The sequence below is a fragment of the Ascidiella aspersa genome, chromosome 2 (assembly GCF_963924565.1).
Source record: "Ascidiella aspersa chromosome 2, kaAscAspe10.2, whole genome shotgun sequence".
In the NCBI taxonomy this organism is placed as follows: Eukaryota; Metazoa; Chordata; class Ascidiacea; order Phlebobranchia; family Ascidiidae; genus Ascidiella; species Ascidiella aspersa.
This window is the reverse complement of record NC_139448.1, coordinates 1,087,317-1,112,660: the sequence shown is the minus strand read 5'-3', so window position 1 is coordinate 1,112,660 and position 25,344 is coordinate 1,087,317. Positions and strand designations below refer to the sequence as shown.

Genomic DNA, 25,344 nt, shown 5'->3' with positions numbered 1-25,344 from the left:
TTTTTTGCTAAGTTTTCAATTAATATAGTTTAATTTAAAATCAAAATTAAGTGCGTCGACCGGGAGTAGAACCCGGAACTAGCGCTTGGAAGGCACCAATGCTAACCGTTACACCATCGACGCGACTGTTTAAAACGAGTTTTGGTAAGTTTTTAATTAATATAGTTTAATTTAAAATTAAAATTAAGTGCGTCGACCGGGAGTCGAACTCGGAACTAGTGCTTGGAAGGCACCAATGCCAACCGTTACACCATCGACGCGACTGTTTAAAACGAGTTTTGGTAAGTTTTTAATTAATATAGTTTAATTTAAAATTAAAATTAAGTGCGTCGACCGGGAGTCGAACTCGGAACTAGTGCTTGGAAGGCACCAATGCTAACCGTTACACCATCGACGTGACTGTTCAAAACAGTTTTTTGCTAAGTTTTCAATTAATATAGTTTAATTTAAATTAAAATTAAGTGCGTCGACCGGGAGTAGAACCCGGAACTAGCGCTTGGAAGGCACCAATGCTAACCGTTACACCATCGACGCGACTGTTTGAAATTAATTTTGGCAAGTATTTAATTAATTTACTTAATTTTGAAATTAAAATTAAGTTCGTCGACCGGGAGTCGAACCCGGAACTAGTGCTTGGAAGGCACCAATGCTAACCGTTACACCATCGACGCGACTGTTCAAAACAGTTTTTTGCTAAGTTTTCAATTAATATAGTTTAATTTAAAATCAAAATTAAGTGCGTCGACCGGGAGTAGAACCCGGAACTAGCGCTTGGAAGGCACCAATGCTAACCGTTACACCATCGACGCGACTGTTCAAAACAGTTTTTTGCTAAGTTTTCAATTAATATAGTTTAATTTAAAATTAAAATTAAGTGCGTCGACCGGGAGTAGAACCCGGAACTACCGCTTGGAAGGCACCAATGCTAACCGTTACAACATCGACGCGACTGTTTAAAACGAGTTTTGGTAAGTTTTTAATTAATATAGTTTAATTTAAAATTAAAATTAAGTGCGTCGACCGGGAGTCGAACCCGGAACTAGTACTTGGAAGGCACCAATGCTAACCGTTACACCATCGACGCGTCTGTTTAAAACTAGTTTCCAGAATATTATTTATTGAATTCAGTTAAATTTGAAATCAAAATTAAGTGCGTCGACCGGGAGTTGAACCCGGAACTAGTGCTTGGAAGGCACCAATGCTAACCGTTACACCATCGACGCGTCTGTTTAAAACTAGTTTCCAGAATATTATTTATTTAATTCAGTTAAATTTGAAATCAAAATTAAGTGCGTCGACCGGGAGTCGAACCCGGAACTAGCGCTTGGAAGGCACCAATGCCAACCGTTACACCATCGACGCGACTGTTCAAAACAGTTTTTTGCTAAGTTTTCAATTAATATAGTTTAATTTAAAATTAAAATTAAGTGCGTCGACCGGGAGTAGAACCCGGAACTAGTGCTTGGAAGGCACCAATGATAACCGTTACACCATCGACGCGACTGTTTGAAATTAATTTTGGCAAGTATTTAATTAATTTACTTAATTTTGAAATTAAAATTAAGTTCGTCGACCGGGAGTCGAACCCGGAACTAGTGCTTGGAAGGCACCAATGCTAACCGTTACACCATCGACGCGACTGTTTAAAACGAGTTTTGGTAAGTTTTTAATTAATATAGTTTAATTTAAAATTAAAATTAAGTGCGTCGACCGGGAGTCGAACCCGGAACTAGTGCTTGGAAGGCACCAATGCTAACCGTTACACCATCGACGCGACTGTTTGAAATTAATTTTGGCAAGTATTTAATTAATTTACTTAATTTTGAAATTAAAATTAAGTTCGTCGACCGGGAGTCGAACCCGGAACTAGTGCTTGGAAGGCACCAATGCCAACCGTTACACCATCAACGCGACTGTTTGAAATTAATTTTGGCAAGTATTTAATTAATTTACTTAATTTTGAAATTAAAATTAAGTTCGTCGACCGGGAGTCGAACCCGGAACTAGTGCTTGGAAGGCACCAATGCAAACCGTTACACCATCGACGCGACTGTTCAAAACAGTTTTTTGCTAAGTTTTCAATTAATATAGTTTAATTTAAAATTAAAATTAAGTGCGTCGACCGGGAGTAGAACCCGGAACTAGTGCTTGGAAGGCACCAATGCTAACCGTTACACCATGGATGCGACTGTTTAAAACTAGTTTCCAGAATATTATTTATTTAATTCAGTTAAATTTGAAATCAAAATTAAGTGCGTCGACCGGGAGTCGAACCCGGAACTAGTGCTTGAAAGGCACCAATGCTAACCGTTACACCATCGACGCGACTGTTCAAAACAGTTTTTTGCTAAGTTTTCAATTAATATAGTTTAATTTAAAATTAAAATTAAGTGCGTCGACCGGGAGTAGAACCCGGAACTAGTGCTTGGAAGGCACCAATGCCAACCGTTACACCATCGACGCGACTGTTTGAAATTAATTTTGGCAAGTATTTAATTAATTTACTTAATTTTGAAATTAAAATTAAGTTCGTCGACCGGGAGTCGAACCCGGAACTAGTGCTTGGAAGGCACCAATGCTAACCGTTACACCATCGACGCGACTGTTTGAAATTAATTTTGGCAAGTATTTAATTAATTTACTTAATTTTGAAATTAGAATTAAGTTCGTCGACCGGGAGTCGAACCCGGAACTAGTGCTTGGAAGGCACCAATGCTAACCGTTACACCATCGACGCGACTGTTTGAAATTAATTTTGGCAAGTATTTAATTAATTTACTTAATTTTGAAATTAAAATTAAGTTCGTCGACCGGGAGTCGAACCCGGAACTAGTGCTTGGAAGGCACCAATGCTAACCGTTACACCATGGATGCGACTGTTTAAAACTAGTTTCCAGAATATTATTTATTGAATTCAGTTAAATTTGAAATCAAAATTAAGTGCGTCAACCGGGAGTCGAACCCGGAACTAGTGCTTGGAAGGCACCAATGCAAACCGTTACACCATCGACGCGACTGTTCAAAACAGTTTTTTGCTAAGTTTTCAATTAATATAGTTTAATTTAAAATTAAAATTAAGTGCGTCGACCGGGAGTAGAACCCGGAACTAGTGCTTGGAAGGCACCAATGCTAACCGTTACACCATCGACGCGACTGTTCAAAACATTTTTTTGCTAAGTTTTCAATTAATATAGTTTAATTTAAAATTAAAATTAAGTGCGTCGACCGGGAGTAGAACCCGGAACTAGTGCTTGGAAGGCACCAATGCTAACCGTTACACCATCGACGCGACTGTTCAAAACAGTTTTTTGCTAAGTTTTCAATTAATATAGTTTAATTTAAAATTAAAATTAAGTGCGTCGACCGGAAGTAGAACCCGGAACTAGTGCTTGGAAGGCACCAATGCTGACCGTTACACCATCGACGCGACTGTTCAAAACAGTTTTTTGCTAAGTTTTCAATTAATATAGTTTAATTTAAAATTAAAATTAAGTTCGTCGACCGGGAGTCGAACCCGGAACTAGTGCTTGGAAGGCACCAATGCTGACCGTTACACCATCGACGCGACTGTTCAAAACAGTTTTTTGCTAAGTTTTCAATTAATTTAGTTAAATTTGAAATTAAAATTAAGTTCGTCGACCGGGAGTAGAACCCGGAACTAGTGCTTGGAAGGCACCAATGCTAAGCGTTACAACATCGACGCGACTGTTTAAAACGAGTTTTGGTAAGTTTTTAATTAATATAGTTTAATTTAAAATTAAAATTAAGTGCGTCGACCGGGAGTCGAACTCGGAACTAGTGCTTGGAAGGCACCAATGCCAACCGTTACACCATCGACGCGACTGTTTAAAACGAGTTTTGGTAAGTTTTTAGTTAATATAGTTTAATTTAAAATTAAAATTAAGTGCGTCGACCGGGAGTAGTACCCGGAACTAGTGCTTGGAAGGCACCAATGCTAACCGTTACACCATCGACGCGACTGTTCAAAACAGTTTTTTGCTAAGTTTTCAATTAATATAGTTTAATTTAAAATTAAAATTAAGTGCGTCGACCGGGAGTAGAACCCGGAACTAGTGCTTGGAAGGCACCAATGCTAACCGTTACACCATCGACGCGACTGTTCAAAACAGTTTTTTGCTAAGTTTTCAATTAATATAGTTTAATTTAAAATTAAAATTAAGTTCGTCGACCGGGAGTCGAACCCGGAACTAGTGCTTGGAAGGCACCAATGCTTAGCGTTACAACATCGACGCGACTGTTTAAAACGAGTTTTGGTAAGTTTTTAATTAATATAGTTTAATTTAAAATTAAAATTAAGTGCGTCGACCGGGAGTCGAACTCGGAACTAGTGCTTGGAAGGCACCAATGCCAACCGTTACACCATCGACGCGACTGTTTAAAACGAGTTTTGGTAAGTTTTTAGTTAATATAGTTAAATTTGAAATTAAAATTTAAGTGCGACGACGGGAGTCGAACCCGGAACTAGTGCTTGAAAGGCACCAATGCTAACCGTTACACCATCGACGCGACTGTTTGAAATTAATTTTGGCAAGTATTTAATTAATTTACTTAATTTTGAAATTAAAATTAAGTTCGTCGACCGGGAGTCGAACCCGGAACTAGTGCTTGGAAGGCACCAATGCAAACCGTTACACCATCGACGCGACTGTTCAAAACAGTTTTTTGCTAAGTTTTCAATTAATATAGTTTAATTTAAAATTAAAATTAAGTGCGTCGACCGGGAGTAGAACCCGGAACTAGCGCTTGGAAGGCACCAATGCAAACCGTTACACCATCGACGCGACTGTTCAAAACAGTTTTTTGCTAAGTTTTCAATTAATATAGTTTAATTTAAAATTAAAATTAAGTGCGTCGACCGGGAGTAGAACCCGGAACTAGCGCTTGGAAGGCACCAATGCTAACCGTTACACCATCGACGCGACTGTTCAAAACAGTTTTTTGCTAAGTTTTCAATTAATATAGTTTAATTTAAAATTAAAATTAAGTGCGTCGACCGGGAGTAGAACCCGGAACTAGCGCTTGGAAGGCACCAATGCAAACCGTTACACCATCGACGCGACTGTTCAAAACAGTTTTTTGCTAAGTTTTCAATTAATATAGTTTAATTTAAAATTAAAATTAAGTGCGTCGACCGGGAGTAGAACCCGGAACTAGTGCTTGGAAGGCACCAATGCTAACCGTTACACCATCGACGCGACTGTTTGAAATTAATTTTGGCAAGTATTTAATTAATTTACTTAATTTTGAAATTAAAATTAAGTTCGTCGACCGGGAGTCGAACCCGGAACTAGTGCTTGGAAGGCACCAATGCTAACCGTTACACCATCGACGCGTCTGTTTAAAACTAGTTTCCAGAATATTATTTATTTAATTCAGTTAAATTTGAAATCAAAATTAAGTGCGTCGACCGGGAGTCGAACCCGGAACTAGTGCTTGGAAGGCACCAATGCCAACCGTTACACCATCGACGCGACTGTTCAAAACAGTTTTTTGCTAAGTTTTCAATTAATATAGTTTAATTTAAAATCAAAATTAAGTGCGTCGACCGGGAGTCGAACCCGGAACTAGCGCTTGGAAGGCACCAATGCTAACCGTTACACCATCGACGCGACTGTTCAAAACAGTTTTTTGCTAAGTTTTCAATTAATATAGTTTAATTTAAAATTAAAATTAAGTGCGTCGACCGGGAGTAGAACCCGGAACTAGCGCTTGAAAGGCACCAATGCTAACCGTTACACCATCGACGCGACTGTTTAAAACGAGTTTTGGTAAGTTTTTAATTAATATAGTTTAATTTAAAATTAAAATTAAGTGCGTCGACCGGGAGTCGAACCCGGAACTAGTGCTTGGAAGGCACCAATGCTAACCGTTACACCATCGACGCGTCTGTTTAAAACTAGTTTCCAGAATATTATTTATTGAATTCAGTTAAATTTGAAATCAAAATTAAGTGCGTCGACCGGGAGTTGAACCCGGAACTAGTGCTTGGAAGGCACCAATGCTAACCGTTACACCATCGACGCGTCTGTTTAAAACTAGTTTCCAGAATATTATTTATTTAATTCAGTTAAATTTGAAATCAAAATTAAGTGCGTCGACCGGGAGTCGAACCCGGAACTAGTGCTTGGAAGGCACCAATGCCAACCGTTACACCATCGACGCGTCTGTTTAAAACTAGTTTCCAGAATATTATTTATTTAATTCAGTTAAATTTGAAATCAAAATTAAGTGCGTCGACCGGGAGTCGAACCCGGAACTAGTGCTTGGAAGGCACCAATGCAAACCGTTACACCATCGACGCGACTGTTCAAAACAGTTTTTTGCTAAGTTTTCAATTAATATAGTTTAATTTAAAATTAAAATTAAGTGCGTCGACCGGGAGTAGAACCCGGAACTAGTGCTTGGAAGGCACCAATGCTAACCGTTACACCATCGACGCGACTGTTTAAAACGAGTTTTGGTAAGTTTTTAATTAATATAGTTAAATTTAAAATTAAAACTAAGTGCGTCGACCGGGAGTCGAACTCGGAACTAGTGCTTGGAAGGCACCAATGCTAACCGTTACACCATCGACGCGACTGTTTGAAATTAATTTTGGCAAGTATTTAATTAATTTACTTAATTTTGAAATTAAAATTAAGTTCGTCGACCGGGAGTCGAACCCGGAACTAGTGCTTGGAAGGCACCAATGCAAACCGTTACACCATCGACGCGACTGTTCAAAACAGTTTTTTGCTAAGTTTTCAATTAATATAGTTTAATTTAAAATTAAAATTAAGTGCGTCGACCGGGAGTAGAACCCGGAACTAGTGCTTGGAAGGCACCAATGCTAACCATTACACCATGGATGCGACTGTTTAAAACTAGTTTCCAGAATATTATTTATTTAATTCAGTTAAATTTGAAATCAAAATTAAGTGCGTCGACCGGGAGTCGAACCCGGAACTAGTGCTTGGAAGGCACCAATGCTAACCGTTACACCATCGACGCGACTGTTCAAAACAGTTTTTTGCTAAGTTTTCAATTAATATAGTTTAATTTAAAATTAAAATTAAGTGCGTCGACCGGGAGTAGAACCCGGAACTAGTGCTTTGAAGGCAACAATGCTAACCGTTACACCATCGACGCGACTGTTTAAAACGAGTTTTGGTAAGTTTTTAATTAATATAGTTTAATTTAAAATTAAAATTAAGTGCGTCGACGGGAGTCGAACCCGGAACTAGTGCTTGGAAGGCACCAATGCTAACCGTTACACCATCGACGCGACTGTTTGAAACGAGTTTTGGTAAGTTTTTAATTAATATAGTTTAATTTAAAATTAAAATTAAGTGCGTCGACCGGGAGTCGAACCCGGATCTAGTGCTTGGAAGGCTCCAATGCTAAGCGTTACAACATCGACGCGACTGTTTAAAACGAGTTTTGGTAAGTTTTTAATTAATATAGTTTAATTTAAAATTAAAATTAAGTGCGTCGACCGGGAGTCGAACTCGGAACTAGTGCTTGGAAGGCACCAATGCCAACCGTTACACCATCGACGCGACTGTTTAAAACGAGTTTTGGTAAGTTTTTAGTTAATATAGTTAAATTTGAAATTAAAAGTTAAGTGCGACGACGGGAGTCGAACCCGGAACTAGTGCTTGAAAGGCACCAATGCTAACCGTTACACCATCGACGCGACTGTTTGAAATTAATTTTGGCAAGTATTTAATTAATTTACTTAATTTTGAAATTAAAATTAAGTTCGTCGACCGGGAGTCGAACCCGGAACTAGTGCTTGGAAGGCACCAATGCAAACCGTTACACCATCGACGCGACTGTTCAAAACAGTTTTTTGCTAAGTTTTCAATTAATATAGTTTAATTTAAAATTAAAATTAAGTGCGTCGACCAGGAGTAGAACCCGGAACTAGCGCTTGGAAGGCACCAATGCAAACCGTTACACCATCGACGCGACTGTTCAAAACAGTTTTTTGCTAAGTTTTCAATTAATATAGTTTAATTTAAAATTAAAATTAAGTGCGTCGACCGGGAGTAGAACCCGGAACTAGCGCTTGGAAGGCACCAATGCTAACCGTTACACCATCGACGCGACTGTTTGAAATTAATTTTGGCAAGTATTTAATTAATTTACTTAATTTTGAAATTAAAATTAAGTTCGTCGACCGGGAGTCGAACCCGGAACTAGTGCTTGGAAGGCACCAATGCTAACCGTTACACCATCGACGCGTCTGTTTAAAACTAGTTTCCAGAATATTATTTATTTAATTCAGTTAAATTTGAAATCAAAATTAAGTGCGTCGACCGGGAGTCGAACCCGGAACTAGTGCTTGGAAGGCACCAATGCCAACCGTTACACCATCGTCGCGACTGTTCAAAAGAGTTTTTTGCTAAGTTTTCAATTAATATAGTTTAATTTAAAATCAAAAGTAAGTGCGTCGACCGGGAGTCGAACCCGGAACTAGCGCTTGGAAGGCACCAATGCTAACCGTTACACCATCGACGCGACTGTTCAAAACAGTTTTTTGCTAAGTTTTCAATTAATATAGTTTAATTTAAAATCAAAAGTAAGTGCGTCGACCGGGAGTCGAACCCGGAACTAGCGCTTGGAAGGCACCAATGCTAACCGTTACACCATCGACGCGACTGTTCAAAACAGTTTTTTGCTAAGTTTTCAATTAATATAGTTTAATTTAAAATTAAAATTAAGTGCGTCGACCGGGAGTCGAACCCGGAACTAGTGCTTGGAAGGCACCAATGCTAACCGTTACACCATCGACGCGTCTGTTTAAAACTAGTTTCCAGAATATTATTTATTTAATTCAGTTAAATTTGAAATCAAAATTAAGTGCGTCGACCGGGAGTCGAACCCGGAACTAGTGCTTGGAAGGCACCAATGCCAACCGTTACACCATCGACGCGTCTGTTTAAAACTAGTTTCCAGAATATTATTTATTTAATTCAGTTAAATTTGAAATCAAAATTAAGTGCGTCGACCGGGAGTCGAACCCGGAACTAGTGCTTGGAAGGCACCAATGCAAACCGTTACACCATCGACGCGACTGTTCAAAACAGTTTTTTGCTAAGTTTTCAATTAATATAGTTTAATTTAAAATTAAAATTAAGTGCGTCGACCGGGAGTCGAACCCGGAACTAGTGCTTGGAAGGCACCAATGCTAACCGTTACACCATCGACGCGACTGTTTAAAACGAGTTTTGGTAAGTTTTTAATTAATATAGTTTAATTTAAAATTAAAACTAAGTGCGTCGACCGGGAGTCGAACTCGGAACTAGTGCTTGGAAGGCACCAATGCTAACCGTTACACCATCGACGCGACTGTTTGAAATTAATTTTGGCAAGTATTTAATTAATTTACTTAATTTTGAAATTAAAATTAAGTTCGTCGACCGGGAGTCGAACCCCGAACTAGTGCTTGGAAGGCACCAATGCAAACCGTTACACCATCGACGCGACTGTTCAAAACAGTTTTTTGCTAAGTTTTCAATTAATATAGTTTAATTTAAAATTAAAATTAAGTGCGTCGACTGGGAGTAGAACCCGGAACTAGTGCTTGGAAGGCACCAATGCTAACCGTTACACCATGGATGCGACTGTTTAAAACTAGTTTCCAGAATATTATTTATTTAATTCAGTTAAATTTGAAATCAAAATTAAGTGCGTCGACCAGGAATCGAACCCGGAACTAGTGCTTGGAAGGCACCAATGCTAACCGTTACACCATCGACGCGACTGTTCAAAACAGTTTTTTGCTAAGTTTTCAATTAATATAGTTTAATTTAAAATTAAAATTAAGTGCGTCGACCGGGAGTAGAACCCGGAACTAGTGCTTGGAAGGCACCAATGCTAACCGTTACACCATCGACGCGACTCTTTAAAACGAGTTTTGGTAAGTTTTTAATTAATATAGTTTAATTTAAAATTAAAATTAAGTGCGTCGACGGGAGTCGAACCCGGAACTAGTGCTTGGAAGGCACCAATGCTAACCGTTACACCATCGACGCGACTGTTTAAAACGAGTTTTGGTAAGTTTTTAATTAATATAGTTTAATTTAAAATTAAAATTAAGTGCGTCGACCGGGAGTCGAACCCGGAACTAGTGCTTGGAAGGCACCAATGCTAACCGTTACACCATCGACGCGACTGTTTAAAACGAGTTTTGGTAAGTTTTTAATTAATATAGTTTAATTTAAAATTAAAATTAAGTGCGTCGACGGGAGTCGAACCCGGAACTAGTGCTTGGAAGGCACCAATGCTAACCGTTACACCATCGACGCGACTGTTTAAAACGAGTTTTGGTAAGTTTTTAATTAATATAGTTTAATTTAAAATTAAAATTAAGTGCGTCGACCGGGAGTCGAACCCGGAACTAGTGCTTGGAAGGCACCAATGCTAACCGTTACAACATCGACGCGACTGTTTAAAACGAGTTTTGGTAAGTTTTTAATTAATATAGTTTAATTTAAAATTAAAATTAAGTGCGTCGACGGGAGTCGAACCCGGAACTAGTGCTTGGAAGGTACCAATGCTAACCGTTACACCATCGACGCGACTGTTTAAAACGAGTTTTGGTAAGTATTTAATTAATATAGTTTAATTTAAAATTAAAATTAAGTGCGACGACCTGGAGTCGAACTCGGAACTAGTGCTTGGAAGGCACCAATGCCAACCGTTACACCATCGACGCGACTGTTCAAAACAGTTTTTTGCTAAGTTTTCAATTAATATAGTTTAATTTCAAATTAAAATTAAGTGCGTCGACCGGGAGTAGAACCCGGAACTAGCGCTTGGAAGGCACCAATGCTAACCGTTACACCATCGACGCGACTGTTTGAAATTAATTTTGGCAAGTATTTAATTAATTTACTTAATTTTGAAATTAAAATTAAGTTCGTCGACCGGGAGTCGAACCCGGAAATAGTGCTTGGAAGGCATCAATGCAAACCGTTACACCATCGACGCGACTGTTCAAAACAGTTTTTTGCTAAGTTTTCAATTAATATAGTTTAATTTAAAATTAAAATTAAGTGCGTCGACCGGGAGTAGAACCCGGAACTAGCGCTTGGAAGGCACCAATGCTAACCGTTACACCATCGACGCGACTGTTTGAAATTAATTTTGGCAAGTATTTAATTAATTTACTTAAATTTGAAATTAAAATTAAGTTCGTCGACCGGGAGTCGAACCCGGAACTAGTGCTTGGAAGGCACCAATGCTAACCGTTACACCATCGACGCGTCTGTTTGAAATTAATTTTGGCAAGTATTTAATTAATTTACTTAATTTTGAAATTAAAATTAAGTTCGTCGACCGGGAGTCGAACCCGGAACTAGTGCTTGGAAGGCACCAATGCTAACCGTTACACCATCGACGCGTCTGTTTAAAACTAGTTTCCAGAATATTATTTATTTAATTCTGTTAAATTTGAAATCAAAATTAAGTGCGTCGACCGGGAGTCGAACCCGGAACTAGTGCTTGGAAGGCACCAATGCCAACCGTTACACCATCGACGCGACTGTTCAAAACAGTTTTTTGCTAAGTTTTCAATTAATATAGTTTAATTTAAAATCAAAATTAAGTGCGTCGACCGGGAGTCGAACCCGGAACTAGCGCTTGGAAGGCACCAATGCTAACCGTTACACCATCGACGCGACTGTTCAAAACAGTTTTTTGCTAAGTTTTCAATTAATATAGTTTAATTTAAAATTAAAATTAAGTGCGTCGACCGGGAGTAGAACCCGGAACTAGCGCTTGGAAGGCACCAATGCTAACCGTTACACCATCGACGCGACTGTTTAAAACGAGTTTTGGTAAGTTTTTAATTAATATAGTTTAATTTAAAATTAAAATTAAGTGCGTCGACCGGGAGTCGAACCCGGAACTAGTGCTTGGAAGGCACCAATGCTAACCGTTACACCATCGACGCGTCAGTTTAAAACTAGTTTCCAGAATATTATTTATTGAATTCAGTTAAATTTGAAATCAAAATTAAGTGCGTCGACCGGGAGTTGAACCCGGAACTAGTGCTTGGAAGGCACCAATGCTAACCGTTACACCATCGACGCGACTCTTTAAAACGAGTTTTGGTAAGTTTTTAATTAATATAGTTTAATTTAAAATTAAAATTAAGTGCGTCGACGGGAGTCGAACCCGGAACTAGTGCTTGGAAGGCACCAATGCTAACCGTTACACCATCGACGCGACTGTTTAAAACGAGTTTTGGTAAGTTTTTAATTAATATAGTTTAATTTAAAATTAAAATTAAGTGCGTCGACCGGGAGTCGAACCCGGAACTAGTGCTTGGAAGGCACCAATGCTAACCGTTACACCATCGACGCGACTGTTTAAAACGAGTTTTGGTAAGTTTTTAATTAATATAGTTTAATTTAAAATTAAAATTAAGTGCGTCGACGGGAGTCGAACCCGGAACTAGTGCTTGGAAGGCACCAATGCTAACCGTTACACCATCGACGCGACTGTTTAAAACGAGTTTTGGTAAGTTTTTAATTAATATAGTTTAATTTAAAATTAAAATTAAGTGCGTCGACCGGGAGTCGAACCCGGAACTAGTGCTTGGAAGGCACCAATGCTAACCGTTACAACATCGACGCGACTGTTTAAAACGAGTTTTGGTAAGTTTTTAATTAATATAGTTTAATTTAAAATTAAAATTAAGTGCGTCGACGGGAGTCGAACCCGGAACTAGTGCTTGGAAGGTACCAATGCTAACCGTTACACCATCGACGCGACTGTTTAAAACGAGTTTTGGTAAGTATTTAATTAATATAGTTTAATTTAAAATTAAAATTAAGTGCGACGACCTGGAGTCGAACTCGGAACTAGTGCTTGGAAGGCACCAATGCCAACCGTTACACCATCGACGCGACTGTTCAAAACAGTTTTTTGCTAAGTTTTCAATTAATATAGTTTAATTTCAAATTAAAATTAAGTGCGTCGACCGGGAGTAGAACCCGGAACTAGCGCTTGGAAGGCACCAATGCTAACCGTTACACCATCGACGCGACTGTTTGAAATTAATTTTGGCAAGTATTTAATTAATTTACTTAATTTTGAAATTAAAATTAAGTTCGTCGACCGGGAGTCGAACCCGGAAATAGTGCTTGGAAGGCATCAATGCAAACCGTTACACCATCGACGCGACTGTTCAAAACAGTTTTTTGCTAAGTTTTCAATTAATATAGTTTAATTTAAAATTAAAATTAAGTGCGTCGACCGGGAGTAGAACCCGGAACTAGCGCTTGGAAGGCACCAATGCTAACCGTTACACCATCGACGCGACTGTTTGAAATTAATTTTGGCAAGTATTTAATTAATTTACTTAAATTTGAAATTAAAATTAAGTTCGTCGACCGGGAGTCGAACCCGGAACTAGTGCTTGGAAGGCACCAATGCTAACCGTTACACCATCGACGCGTCTGTTTGAAATTAATTTTGGCAAGTATTTAATTAATTTACTTAATTTTGAAATTAAAATTAAGTTCGTCGACCGGGAGTCGAACCCGGAACTAGTGCTTGGAAGGCACCAATGCTAACCGTTACACCATCGACGCGTCTGTTTAAAACTAGTTTCCAGAATATTATTTATTTAATTCTGTTAAATTTGAAATCAAAATTAAGTGCGTCGACCGGGAGTCGAACCCGGAACTAGTGCTTGGAAGGCACCAATGCCAACCGTTACACCATCGACGCGACTGTTCAAAACAGTTTTTTGCTAAGTTTTCAATTAATATAGTTTAATTTAAAATCAAAATTAAGTGCGTCGACCGGGAGTCGAACCCGGAACTAGCGCTTGGAAGGCACCAATGCTAACCGTTACACCATCGACGCGACTGTTCAAAACAGTTTTTTGCTAAGTTTTCAATTAATATAGTTTAATTTAAAATTAAAATTAAGTGCGTCGACCGGGAGTAGAACCCGGAACTAGCGCTTGGAAGGCACCAATGCTAACCGTTACACCATCGACGCGACTGTTTAAAACGAGTTTTGGTAAGTTTTTAATTAATATAGTTTAATTTAAAATTAAAATTAAGTGCGTCGACCGGGAGTCGAACCCGGAACTAGTGCTTGGAAGGCACCAATGCTAACCGTTACACCATCGACGCGTCAGTTTAAAACTAGTTTCCAGAATATTATTTATTGAATTCAGTTAAATTTGAAATCAAAATTAAGTGCGTCGACCGGGAGTTGAACCCGGAACTAGTGCTTGGAAGGCACCAATGCTAACCGTTACACCATCGACGCGTCTGTTTAAAACTAGTTTCCAGAATATTATTTATTTAATTCAGTTAAATTTGAAATCAAAATTAAGTGCGTCGACCGGGAGCCGAACCCGGAACTAGTGCTTGGAAGGCACCAATGCCAACCGTTACACCATCGACGCGACTGTTCAAAACAGTTTTTTGCTAAGTTTTCAATTAATATAGTTTAATTTAAAATTAAAATTAAGTGCGTCGACCGGGAGTCGAACCCGGAACTAGTGCTTGGAAGGCACCAATGCTAACCGTTACACCATCGACGCGACTGTTTAAAACGAGTTTTGGTAAGTTTTTAAATAATATAGTTTAATTTAAAATTAAAACTAAGTGCGTCGACCGGGAGTCGAACTCGGAACTAGTGCTTGGAAGGCACCAATGCCAACCGTTACACCATCGACGCGACTGTTCAAAACAGTTTTTTGCTAAGTTTTCAATTAATATAGTTTAATTTAAAATTAAAATTAAGTGCGTCGACCGGGAGTCGAACCCGGAACTAGCGCTTGGAAGGCACCGATGCTAACCGTTACACCATCGACGCGACTGTTTAAAACGAGTTTTGGTAAGTTTTTAATTAATTTACTTAATTTTGAAATTAAAATTAAGTTCGTCGACCGGGAGTCGAACCCGGAACTAGTGCTTGGAAGGCACCAATGCTAGCCGTTACACCATGGATGCGACTGTTTAAAACAGTTTTTTTTTTAATTAACATAGTTAAATTTGACATTAAAAGTTAAGTTCGTCGACCGGGAGTCGAACCCGGAAATAGTGCTTGGAAGGCACCAATGCTAACCGTTACAACATCGACGCGACTGTTCAAAACAGTTTTTTGCTAAGTTTTCAATTAATATAGTTTAATTTAAAATTTAAATTAAGTGCGTCGACCGGGAGTAGAACCCGGAACTAGTGCTTGGAAGGCACCAATGCTAACCGTTACACCATCGACGCGTCTGTTTAAAACTAGTTTCCAGAATATTATTTATTTAATTCAGTTAAATTTGAAATCAAAATTAAGTGCGTCGACCGGGAGTCGAACCCGGAACTAGTGCTTGGAAGGCACCAATGCCAACCGTTACACCATCGACGCGTCTGTTCAAAACAGTTTTTTGCTAAGTTTTCAATTAATATAGTTTAATTTAAAATTAAAATTAAGTTCGTCGACCGGGAGTCGAACCCGGAACTAGTGCTTGGAAGGCACCAATGCTAACCGTTACACCATCGACGCGACTGTTCAAAACAGTTTTTTGCTAAGTTTTTAATCAATATAGTTTAATTGGAAATTAAAATTAAGTGCGTCGACCGGGAGTAGAACCCGGAACTAGCGCTTGGAAGGCACCAATGCTAACCGTTACACCATCGACGCGTCTGTTTAAAACTAGTTTCCAGAATATTGTTTATTGAATTCAGTTAAATTTGAAATCAAAATTAAGTGCGTCGACCGGGAGTCGAACCCGGAATTAGTGCTTGGAAGGCACCAATGCTAACCGTTACACCATCGACGCGACTGTTTGAAATTAATTTTGGCAAGTATTTAATTAATTTACTTAATTTTGAAATTAAAATTAAGTTCGTCGACCGGGAGTCGAACCCGGAACTAGTGCTTGGAAGGCACCAATGCTAACCGTTACACCATGGATGCGACTGTTTAAAACTAGTTTCCAGAATATTATTTATTGAATTCAGTTAAATTTGAAATCAAAATTAAGTGCGTCAACCGGGAGTCGAACCCGGAACTAGTGCTTGGAAGGCACCAATGCTAACCGTTACACCATCGACGCGACTGTTTAAAACGAGTTTTGGTAAGTTTTTAATTAATATAGTTTAATTTAAAATTAAAATTAAGTGCGTCGACCGGGAGTAGAACCCGGAACTAGTGCTTGGAAGGCACCAATGTCAACCGTTACACCATCGACGCGACTGTTCAAAACAGTTTTTTGCTAAGTTTTCAATTAATATAGTTTAATTTAAAATTAAAATTAAGTGCGACGACCGGGAGTCGAACCCGGAATTAGTGCTTGGAAGGCACCAATGCTAACCGTTACACCATCGACGCGACTGTTTAAAACGAGTTTTGGTAAGTTTTTAATTAATATAGTTTAATTTAAAATTAAAATTAAGTGCGTCGACCGGGAGTCGAACTCGGAACTAGTGCTTGGAAGGCACCAATGCTAACCGTTACACCATCGACGCGACTGTGCAAAACAGTTTTTTGCTAAATTTTCAATTAATATAGTTTAATTTAAAATTAAAATTAAGTGCGTCGACCGGGAGTAGAACCCGGAACTAGTGCTTGGAAGGCACCAATGTCAACCGTTACACCATCGACGCGACTGTTCAAAACAGTTTTTTGCTAAGTTTTCAATTAATATAGTTTAATTTAAAATTAAAATTAAGTGCGACGACCGGGAGTCGAACCCGGAATTAGTGCTTGGAAGGCACCAATGCTAACCGTTACACCATCGACGCGACTGTTTAAAACGAGTTTTGGTAAGTTTTTAATTAATATAGTTTAATTTAAAATTAAAATTAAGTGCGTCGACCGGGAGTCGAACTCGGAACTAGTGCTTGGAAGGCACCAATGCTAACCGTTACACCATCGACGCGACTGTGCAAAACAGTTTTTTGCTAAGTTTTCAATTAATATAGTTTAATTTAAAATTAAAATTAAGTGCGTCGACCGGGAGTAGAACCCGGAACTAGTGCTTGGAAGGCACCAATGCTAACCGTTACACCATCGACGCGACTGTTTAAAACGAGTTTTGGTAAGTTTTTAATTAATATAGTTTAATTTAAAATTAAAATTAAGTGCGTCGACGGGAGTCGAACCCGGAACTAGTGCTTGGAAGGCACCAATGCTAACCGTTACACCATCGACGCGACTGTTTAAAACGAGTTTTGGTAAGTTTTTAATTAATATAGTTTAATTTAAAATTAAAATTAAGTGCGTCGACCGGGAGTCGAACCCGGAACTAGTGCTTGGAAGGCACCAATGCTAACCGTTACAACATCGACGCGACTGTTTAAAACGAGTTTTGGTAAGTTTTTAATTAATATAGTTTAATTTAAAATTAAAATTAAGTGCGTCGACGGGAGTCGAACCCGGAACTAGTGCTTGGAAGGTACCAATGCTAACCGTTACACCATCGACGCGACTGTTTAAAACGAGTTTTGGTAAGTTTTTAATTAATATAGTTTAATTTAAAATTAAAATTAAGTGCGTCGACCGGGAGTCGAACCCGGAACTAGTGCTTGGAAGGCACCAATGCTAACCGTTACAACATCGACGCGACTGTTTAAAACGAGTTTTGGTAAGTTTTTAATTAATATAGTTTAATTTAAAATTAAAATTAAGTGCGTCGACGGGAGTCGAACCCGGAACTAGTGCTTGGAAGGTACCAATGCTAACCGTTACACCATCGACGCGACTGTTTAAAACGAGTTTTGGTAAGTTTTTAATTAATATAGTTTAATTTAAAATTAAAATTAAGTGGGACGACCGGGAGTCGAACTCGGAACTAGCGCTTAGAAGGCACCAATGCTAACCGTTACACCATCGACGCGACTGTTTGAAATTAATTTTGGCAAGTATTTAATTAATTTACTTAATTTTGAAATTAAAATTAAGTTCGTCGACCGGGAGTCGAACCCGGAACTAGTGCTTGGAAGGCACCAATGCAAACCGTTACACCATCGACGCGACTGTTCAAAACAGTTTTTTGCTAAGTTTTCAATTAATATAGTTTAATTTAAAATTAAAATTTAGTGCGTCGACCGGGAGTAGAACCCGGAACTAGCGCTTGGAAGGCACCAATGCTAACCGTTACACCATCGACGCGACTGTTTGAAATTAATTTTTGCAAGTATTTAATTAATTTACTTAAATTTGAAATTAAAATTAAGTTCGTCGACCGGGAGTCGAACCCGGAACTAGTGCTTGGAAGGCACCAATGCTAACCGTTACACCATCGACGCGTCTGTTTGAAATTAATTTTGGCAAGTATTTAATTAATTTACTTAATTTTGAAATTAAAATTAAGTTCGTCAACCGGGAGTCGAACCCGGAACTAGTGCTTGGAAGGCACCAATGCTAACCGTTACACCATCGACGCGTCTGTTTAAAACTAGTTTCCAGAATATTATTTATTTAATTCTGTTAAATTTGAAATCAAAATTAAGTGCGTCGACCGGGAGTCGAACCCGGAACTAGTGCTTGGAAGGCACCAATGCCAACCGTTACACCATCGACGCGACTGTTCAAAACAGTTTTTTGCTAAGTTTTCAATTAATATAGTTTAATTTAAATCAAAATTAAGTGCGTCGACCGGGAGTCGAACCCGGAACTAGCGCTTGGAAGGCACCAATGCTAACCGTTACACCATCGACGCGACTGTTCAAAACAGTTTTTTGCTAAGTTTTCAATTAATATAGTTTAATTTAAAATTAAAATTAAGTGCGTCGACCGGGAGTAGAACCCGGAACTAGCGCTTGGAAGGCACCAATGCTAACCGTTACACCATCGACGCGACTGTTTAAAACGAGTTTTGGTAAGTTTTTAATTAATATAGTTTAATTTAAAATTAAAATTAAGTGCGTCGACCGGGAGTCGAACCCGGAACTAGTGCTTGGAAGGCACCAATGCTAACCGTTACACCATCGACGCGTCAGTTTAAAACTAGTTTCCAGAATATTATTTATTGAATTCAGTTAAATTTGAAATCAAAATTAAGTGCGTCGACCGGGAGTTGAACCCGGAACTAGTGCTTGGAAGGCACCAATGCTAACCGTTACACCATCGACGCGTCTGTTTAAAACTAGTTTCCAGAATATTATTTATTTAATTCAGTTAAATTTGAAATCAAAATTAAGTGCGTCGACCGGAAGCCGAACCCGGAACTAGTGCTTGGAAGGCACCAATGCCAACCGTTACACCATCGACGCGACTGTTCAAAACCGTTTTTTGCTAAGTTTTCAATTAATATAGTTTAATTTAAAATTAAAATTAAGTGCGTCGACCGGGAGTCGAACCAGGAACTAGTGCTTGGAAGGCACCAATGCTAACCGTTACACCATCGACGCGACTGTTTAAAACGAGTTTTGGTAAGTTTTTAAATAATATAGTTTAATTTAAAATTAAAACTAAGTGCGTCGACCGGGAGACGAACTCGGAACTAGTGCTTGGAAGGCACCAATGCCAACCGTTACACCATCGACGCGACTGTTCAAAACAGTTTTTTGCTAAGTTTTCAATTAATATAGTTTAATTTAAAATTAAAATTAAGTGCGTCGACCGGGAGTCGAACCCGGAACTAGCGCTTGGAAGGCACCAATGCTAACCGTTACACCATCGACGCGACTGTTTAAAACGAGTTTTGGTAAGTATTTAATTAATTTACTTAATTTTGAAATTAAAATTAAGTTCGTCGACCGGGAGTCAAACCCGGAACTAGTGCTTGGAAGGCACCAATGCTAACCGTTACACCATCGACGCGACTGTTTAAAACGAGTTTTGGTAAGTTTTTAATTAATTTACTTAATTTTGAAATTAAAATTAAGTTCGTCGACCGGGAGTCGAACCCGGAACTAGTGCTTGGAAGGCACCAATGCTAACCGTTACACCATCGACGCGACTGTTTAAAACGAGTTTTGGTAAGTTTTTAATTAATTTACTTAATTTTGAAATTAAAATTAAGTTCGTCGACCGGGAGTCGAACCCGGAACTAGTGCTTGGAAGGCACCAATGCTAACCGTTACAACATCGACGCGACTGTTCAAAACAGTTTTTTGCTAAGTTTTCAATTAATATAGTTTAATTTAAAATTAAAATTAAGTGCGTCGACCGGGAGTAGAACCCGGAACTAGTGCTTGGAAGGCACCAATGCTAACCGTTACACCATCGACGCGTCTGTTTAAAACTAGTTTCCAGAATATTATTTATTTAATTCAGTTAAATTTGAAATCAAAATTAAGTGCGTCGACCGGGAGTCGAACCCGGAACTAGTGCTTGGAAGGCACCAATGCCAACCGTTACACCATCGACGCGTCTGTTCAAAACAGTTTTTTGCTAAGTTTTCAATTAATATAGTTTAATTTAAAATTAAAATTAAGTTCGTCGACCGGGAGTCGAACCCGGAACTAGTGCTTGGAAGGCACCAATGCAAACCGTTACACCATCGACCCGACTGTTCAAAACAGTTTTTTGCTAAGTTTTCAATTAATATAGTTTAATTTAAAATTAAAATTAAGTTCGTCGACCGGGAGTCGAACCCGGAACTAGTGCTTGGAAAGCACCAATGCTAACCGTTACACCATCGACGCGACTGTTCAAAACAGTTTTTTGCTAAGTTTTTAATCAATATAGTTTAATTGGAAATTAAAATTAAGTGCGTCGACCGGGAGTCGAACCCGGAACTAGTGCTTGGAAGGCACCAATGCTAACCGTTACACCATCGACGCGTCTGTTTAAAACTAGTTTCCAGAATATTGTTTATTGAATTCAGTTAAATTTGAAATCAAAATTAAGTGCGTCGACCGGGAGTCGAACCCGGAATTAGTGCTTGGAAGGCCCCAATGCTAACCGTTACACCATCGACGCGACTGTTTGAAATTAATTTTGGCAAGTATTTAATTAATTTACTTAATTTTGAAATTAAAATTAAGTTCGTCGACCGGGAGTCGAACCCGGAACTAGTGCTTGGAAGGCACCAATGCTAACCGTTACACCATCGACGCGACTGTTTGAAACTAATTTTGGCAAGTATTTAATTAATTTACTTAATTTTGAAATTAAAATTAAGTTCGTCGACCGGGAGTCGAACCCGGAACTAGTGCTTGGAAGGCACCAATGCTAACCGTTACACCATCGACGCGACTGTTCAAAACAGTTTTTTGCTAAGTTTTCAATTAATATAGTTTAATTTAAATTAAAATTAAGTGCGTCGACCGGGAGTAGAACCCGGAACTAGTGCTTGGAAGGCACCAATGCTAACCGTTACACCATGGATGCGACTGTTTAAAACTAGTTTCCAGAATATTATTTATTTAATTCAGTTAAATTTGAAATCAAAATTAAGTGCGTCGACCGGGAGTCGAACCCGGAACTAGTGCTTGGAAGGCACCAATGCTAACCGTTACACCATCGACGCGACTGTTCAAAACAGTTTTTTGCTAAGTTTTCAATTAATATAGTTTAATTTAAAATTAAAATTAAGTGCGTCGACCGGGAGTAGAACCCGGAACTAGTGCTTGGAAGGCACCAATGCAAACCGTTACACCATCGACGCGTCTGTTTAAAACTAGTTTCCAGAATATTATTTATTGAATTCAGTTAAATTTGAAATCAAAATTAAGTGCGTCAACCGGGAGTCGAACCCGGAACTAGTGCTTGGAAGGCACCAATGCTAACCGTTACACCATCGACGCGACTGTTTAAAACGAGTTTTGGTAAGTTTTTAATTAATATAGTTTAATTTAAAATTAAAATTAAGTGCGTCGACCGGGAGTAGAACCCGGAACTAGTGCTTGGAAGGCACCAATGCCAACCGTTACACCATCGACGCGACTGTTCAAAACAGTTTTTTGCTAAGTTTTCAATTAATATAGTTTAATTTAAAATTAAAATTAAGTGCGTCGACCGGGAGTCGAACCCGGAACTAGTGCTTGGAAGGCACCAATGCTAACCGTTACACCATCGACGCGACTGTTTAAAACGAGTTTTGGTAAGTTTTTAATTAATATAGTTTAATTTAAAATTAAAATTAAGTGCGTCGACCGGGAGTCGAACTCGGAACTAGTGCTTGGAAGGCACCAATGCTAACCGTTACACCATCGACGCGACTGTGCAAAACAGTTTTTTGCTAAGTTTTCAATTAATATAGTTTAATTTAAAATTAAAATTAAGTGCGTCGACCGGAAGTAGAACCCGGAACTAGTGCTTGGAAGGCACCAATGCTAACCGTTACACCACCGACGCGTCTGTTTAAAACTAGTTTCCAGAATATTATTTATTTAATTCAGTTAAATTTGAAATCAAAATTAAGTGCGTCGACCGGGAGTCGAACCCGGAACTAGTGCTTGGAAGGCACCAATGCTAACCGTTACACCATCGACGCGACTGTTTAAAACGAGTTTTGGTAAGTTTTTAATTAATATAGTTTAATTTAAAATTAAAATTAAGTGCGTCGACCGGGAGTCGAACTCGGAACTAGTGCTTGGAAAGCACCAATGCTAACCGTTACACCATCGACGCGACTGTTTAAAACGAGTTTTGGTAAGTTTTTAATTAATATAGTTTCATTTAAAATTAAAATTAAGTGCGTCGACCGGGAGTCGAACCCGGAACTAGTGCTTGGAAGGCACCAATGCTAACCGTTACACCATCGACGCGACTGTTCAAAACAGTTTTTTGCTAAGTTTTCAATTAATATAGTTTAATTTAAAATCAAAATTAAGTGCGTCGACCGGGAGTAGAACCCGGAACTAGCGCTTGGAAGGCACCAATGCTAACCGTTACACCATCGACGCGACTGTTTAAAACGAGTTTTGGTAAGTTTTTAATTAATATAGTTTAATTTAAAATTAAAATTAAGTGCGTCGACCGGGAGTCGAACCCGGAACTAGTGCTTGGAAGGCACCAATGCTAACCGTTACACCATCGACGCGTCTGTTTAAAACTAGTTTCCAGAATATTATTTATTGAATTCAGTTAAATTTGAAATCAAAATTAAGTGCGTCGCCCGGGAGTCGAACCCGGAACTAGTGCTTGGAAGGCACCAATGCTAACCGTTACACCATCGACGCGTCTGTTTAAAACTAGTTTCCAGAATATTATTTATTGAATTCAGTTAAATTTGAAATCAAAATTAAGTGCGTCGACCGGGATTTGAACCCGGAACTAGTGCTTGGAAGGCACCAGTGCTAACCGTTACACCATCGACGCGACTGTACAAAACAGTTTTTTGCTAAGTTTTCAATTAATATAGTTTAATTTAAAATTAAAATTAAGTGCGTCGACCGGGAGTAGAACCCGGAACTAGTGCTTGGAAGGCACCAATGCCAACCGTTACACCATCGACGCGACTGTTCAAAACAGTTTTTTGCTAAGTTTTCAATTAATATAGTTTAATTTAAAATTAAAATTAAGTGCGTCGACCGGGAGTCGAACCCGGAACTAGTGCTTGGAAGGCACCAATGCTAACCATTACACCATCGACGCGACTGTTTAAAACGAGTTTTGGTAAGTTTTTAATTAATATAGTTTAATTTAAAATTAAAACTAAGTGCGTCGACCGGGAGTCGAACTCGGAACTAGTGCTTGGAAGGCACCAATGCCAACCGTTACACCATCGACGCGAATGTTCAAAATAGTTTTTTGCTAAGTTTTCAATTAATATAGTTTAATTTAAAATTAAAATTAAGTGCGTCGACCGGGAGTCGAACCCGGAACTAGCGCTTGGAAGGCACCAATGCTAACCGTTACACCATCGACGCGACTGTTTAAAACGAGTTTTGGTAAGTTTTTAATTAATTTACCTAATTTTGAAATTAAAATTAAGTTCGTCGACCGGGAGTCGAACCCGGAACTAGTGCTTGGAAGGCACCAAAGCTAACCGTTACACCATCGACGCGACTGTTCAAAAAAGTTTTTTGCTAAGTTTTCAATTAATATAGTTTAATTTAAAATTAAAATTAAGTTCGTCGACCGGGAGTCGAACCCGGAACTAGTGCTTGGAAGGCACCAATGCTAACCGTTACACCATCGACGCGACTGTTCAAAACAGTTTTTTGCTAAGTTTTCAATTAATATAGTTTAATTTAAAATTAAAATTAAGTGCGTCGACCGGGAGTAGAACCCGGAACTAGTGCTTGGAAGGCACCAATGCTAACCGTTACACCATGGACGCGACTGTTTAAAAGTAGTTTCAAGAATATTATTTATTTAATTCAGTTAAATTTGAAATCAAAATTAAGTGCGTCGACCGGGAGTCGAACCCGGAACTAGTGCTTGGAAGGCACCAATGCTAACCGTTACACCATCGACGCGACTGTTTAAAACGAGTTTTGGTAAGTTTTTAATTAATTCAGTTAAATTTGAAATCAAAATTAAGTGCGTCGACCGGGAGTCGAACCTGGAACTAGCGCTTGGAAGGCACCAATGCTAACCGTTACACCATCGACGCGACTGTTTAAAACGAGTTTTGGTAAGTTTTTAATTAATTCAGTTAAATTTGAAATCAAAATTAAGTGCGTCGACCGGGAGTCGAACCCGGAACTAGTGCTTGGAAGGCACCAATGCCAACCGTTACACCATCGACGCGACTGTTTAAAACGAGTTTTGGTAAGTTTTTAATTAATTCAGTTAAATTTGAAATCAAAATTAAGTTCGTCGACCGGGAGTCGAACCCGGAACTAGGGCTTGGAAGGCACCAATGCCAACCGTTACACCATCGACGCGACTGTTTAAAACGAGTTTTGGTAAGTTTTTAATTAATTCAGTTAAATTTGAAATCAAAATTAAGTGCGTCGACCGGGAGTCGAACCCGGAACTAGTGCTTGGAAGGCACCAATGCTAACCGTTACACCATCGACGCGACTGTTCAAAACAGTTTTTTGCTAAGTTTTCAATTAATATAGTTTAATTTAAAATTAAAATTAAGTGCGTCGACCGGGAGTAGAACCCGGAACTAGCGGTTGGAAGGCACCAATGCTAACCGTTACACCATCGACGCGACTGTTTAAAACGAGTTTTGGTAAGTTTTTAATTAATTCAGTTAAATTTGAAATCAAAATTAAGTGCGTCGACCGGGAGTCGAACCCGGAACTAGCGCTTGGAAGGCACCAATGCTAACCGTTACACCATCGACGCGACTGTTTAAAACGAGTTTTGGTAAGTTTTCAATTAATATAGTTTAATTTAAAATTAAAATTAAGTGCGTCGACCGGGAGTAGAACCCGGAACTAGCGCTTGGAAGGCACCAATGCTAACCGTTACACCATCGACGCGACTGTTTAAAACGAGTTTTGGTAAGTTTTTAATTAA

General features: G+C 38.8%; 22 non-coding genes across 22 annotated transcripts; all 22 read right to left on the bottom strand.

Moving 5' to 3' along the window:
- Positions 1-1,702: 1,702 nt before the first annotated feature.
- Positions 1,703-1,774, bottom strand: Trnag-ucc (transfer RNA glycine (anticodon UCC)). The gene has a single exon. It is a non-coding gene; the product is annotated as a tRNA-Gly (tRNA).
- Positions 1,775-2,253: 479 nt separating this feature from the next.
- On the bottom strand, positions 2,254-2,325 carry Trnae-uuc (transfer RNA glutamic acid (anticodon UUC)). Its single transcript has one exon. It is a non-coding gene; the product is annotated as a tRNA-Glu (tRNA).
- A 3,508-nt stretch (positions 2,326-5,833) lies between these two features.
- On the bottom strand, positions 5,834-5,905 carry Trnag-ucc (transfer RNA glycine (anticodon UCC)). Its single transcript has one exon. It is a non-coding gene; the product is annotated as a tRNA-Gly (tRNA).
- A 1,034-nt stretch (positions 5,906-6,939) lies between these two features.
- Trnag-ucc (transfer RNA glycine (anticodon UCC)) lies at positions 6,940-7,011 on the bottom strand. The gene has a single exon. It is a non-coding gene; the product is annotated as a tRNA-Gly (tRNA).
- A 1,716-nt stretch (positions 7,012-8,727) lies between these two features.
- Positions 8,728-8,799, bottom strand: Trnag-ucc (transfer RNA glycine (anticodon UCC)). The gene has a single exon. It is a non-coding gene; the product is annotated as a tRNA-Gly (tRNA).
- A 344-nt stretch (positions 8,800-9,143) lies between these two features.
- Trnag-ucc (transfer RNA glycine (anticodon UCC)) lies at positions 9,144-9,215 on the bottom strand. Its single transcript has one exon. It is a non-coding gene; the product is annotated as a tRNA-Gly (tRNA).
- An 890-nt stretch (positions 9,216-10,105) lies between these two features.
- Trnag-ucc (transfer RNA glycine (anticodon UCC)) lies at positions 10,106-10,177 on the bottom strand. Its single transcript has one exon. It is a non-coding gene; the product is annotated as a tRNA-Gly (tRNA).
- Positions 10,178-11,890: 1,713 nt separating this feature from the next.
- Positions 11,891-11,962, bottom strand: Trnag-ucc (transfer RNA glycine (anticodon UCC)). Its single transcript has one exon. It is a non-coding gene; the product is annotated as a tRNA-Gly (tRNA).
- Positions 11,963-12,302: 340 nt separating this feature from the next.
- Trnag-ucc (transfer RNA glycine (anticodon UCC)) lies at positions 12,303-12,374 on the bottom strand. The gene has a single exon. It is a non-coding gene; the product is annotated as a tRNA-Gly (tRNA).
- Positions 12,375-14,087: 1,713 nt separating this feature from the next.
- Positions 14,088-14,159, bottom strand: Trnag-ucc (transfer RNA glycine (anticodon UCC)). The gene has a single exon. It is a non-coding gene; the product is annotated as a tRNA-Gly (tRNA).
- Positions 14,160-14,503: 344 nt separating this feature from the next.
- On the bottom strand, positions 14,504-14,575 carry Trnag-ucc (transfer RNA glycine (anticodon UCC)). The gene has a single exon. It is a non-coding gene; the product is annotated as a tRNA-Gly (tRNA).
- A 4,322-nt stretch (positions 14,576-18,897) lies between these two features.
- Trnag-ucc (transfer RNA glycine (anticodon UCC)) lies at positions 18,898-18,969 on the bottom strand. Its single transcript has one exon. It is a non-coding gene; the product is annotated as a tRNA-Gly (tRNA).
- Positions 18,970-20,690: 1,721 nt separating this feature from the next.
- Positions 20,691-20,762, bottom strand: Trnag-ucc (transfer RNA glycine (anticodon UCC)). Its single transcript has one exon. It is a non-coding gene; the product is annotated as a tRNA-Gly (tRNA).
- Positions 20,763-21,379: 617 nt separating this feature from the next.
- Trnag-ucc (transfer RNA glycine (anticodon UCC)) lies at positions 21,380-21,451 on the bottom strand. Its single transcript has one exon. It is a non-coding gene; the product is annotated as a tRNA-Gly (tRNA).
- A 480-nt stretch (positions 21,452-21,931) lies between these two features.
- Positions 21,932-22,003, bottom strand: Trnag-ucc (transfer RNA glycine (anticodon UCC)). Its single transcript has one exon. It is a non-coding gene; the product is annotated as a tRNA-Gly (tRNA).
- A 342-nt stretch (positions 22,004-22,345) lies between these two features.
- Trnag-ucc (transfer RNA glycine (anticodon UCC)) lies at positions 22,346-22,417 on the bottom strand. Its single transcript has one exon. It is a non-coding gene; the product is annotated as a tRNA-Gly (tRNA).
- A 202-nt stretch (positions 22,418-22,619) lies between these two features.
- On the bottom strand, positions 22,620-22,691 carry Trnag-ucc (transfer RNA glycine (anticodon UCC)). The gene has a single exon. It is a non-coding gene; the product is annotated as a tRNA-Gly (tRNA).
- A 203-nt stretch (positions 22,692-22,894) lies between these two features.
- On the bottom strand, positions 22,895-22,966 carry Trnag-ucc (transfer RNA glycine (anticodon UCC)). The gene has a single exon. It is a non-coding gene; the product is annotated as a tRNA-Gly (tRNA).
- A 206-nt stretch (positions 22,967-23,172) lies between these two features.
- On the bottom strand, positions 23,173-23,244 carry Trnag-ucc (transfer RNA glycine (anticodon UCC)). The gene has a single exon. It is a non-coding gene; the product is annotated as a tRNA-Gly (tRNA).
- Positions 23,245-23,448: 204 nt separating this feature from the next.
- Trnag-ucc (transfer RNA glycine (anticodon UCC)) lies at positions 23,449-23,520 on the bottom strand. The gene has a single exon. It is a non-coding gene; the product is annotated as a tRNA-Gly (tRNA).
- Positions 23,521-24,275: 755 nt separating this feature from the next.
- Positions 24,276-24,347, bottom strand: Trnag-ucc (transfer RNA glycine (anticodon UCC)). Its single transcript has one exon. It is a non-coding gene; the product is annotated as a tRNA-Gly (tRNA).
- Positions 24,348-24,823: 476 nt separating this feature from the next.
- Positions 24,824-24,895, bottom strand: Trnag-ucc (transfer RNA glycine (anticodon UCC)). The gene has a single exon. It is a non-coding gene; the product is annotated as a tRNA-Gly (tRNA).
- Positions 24,896-25,344: the final 449 nt, after the last annotated feature.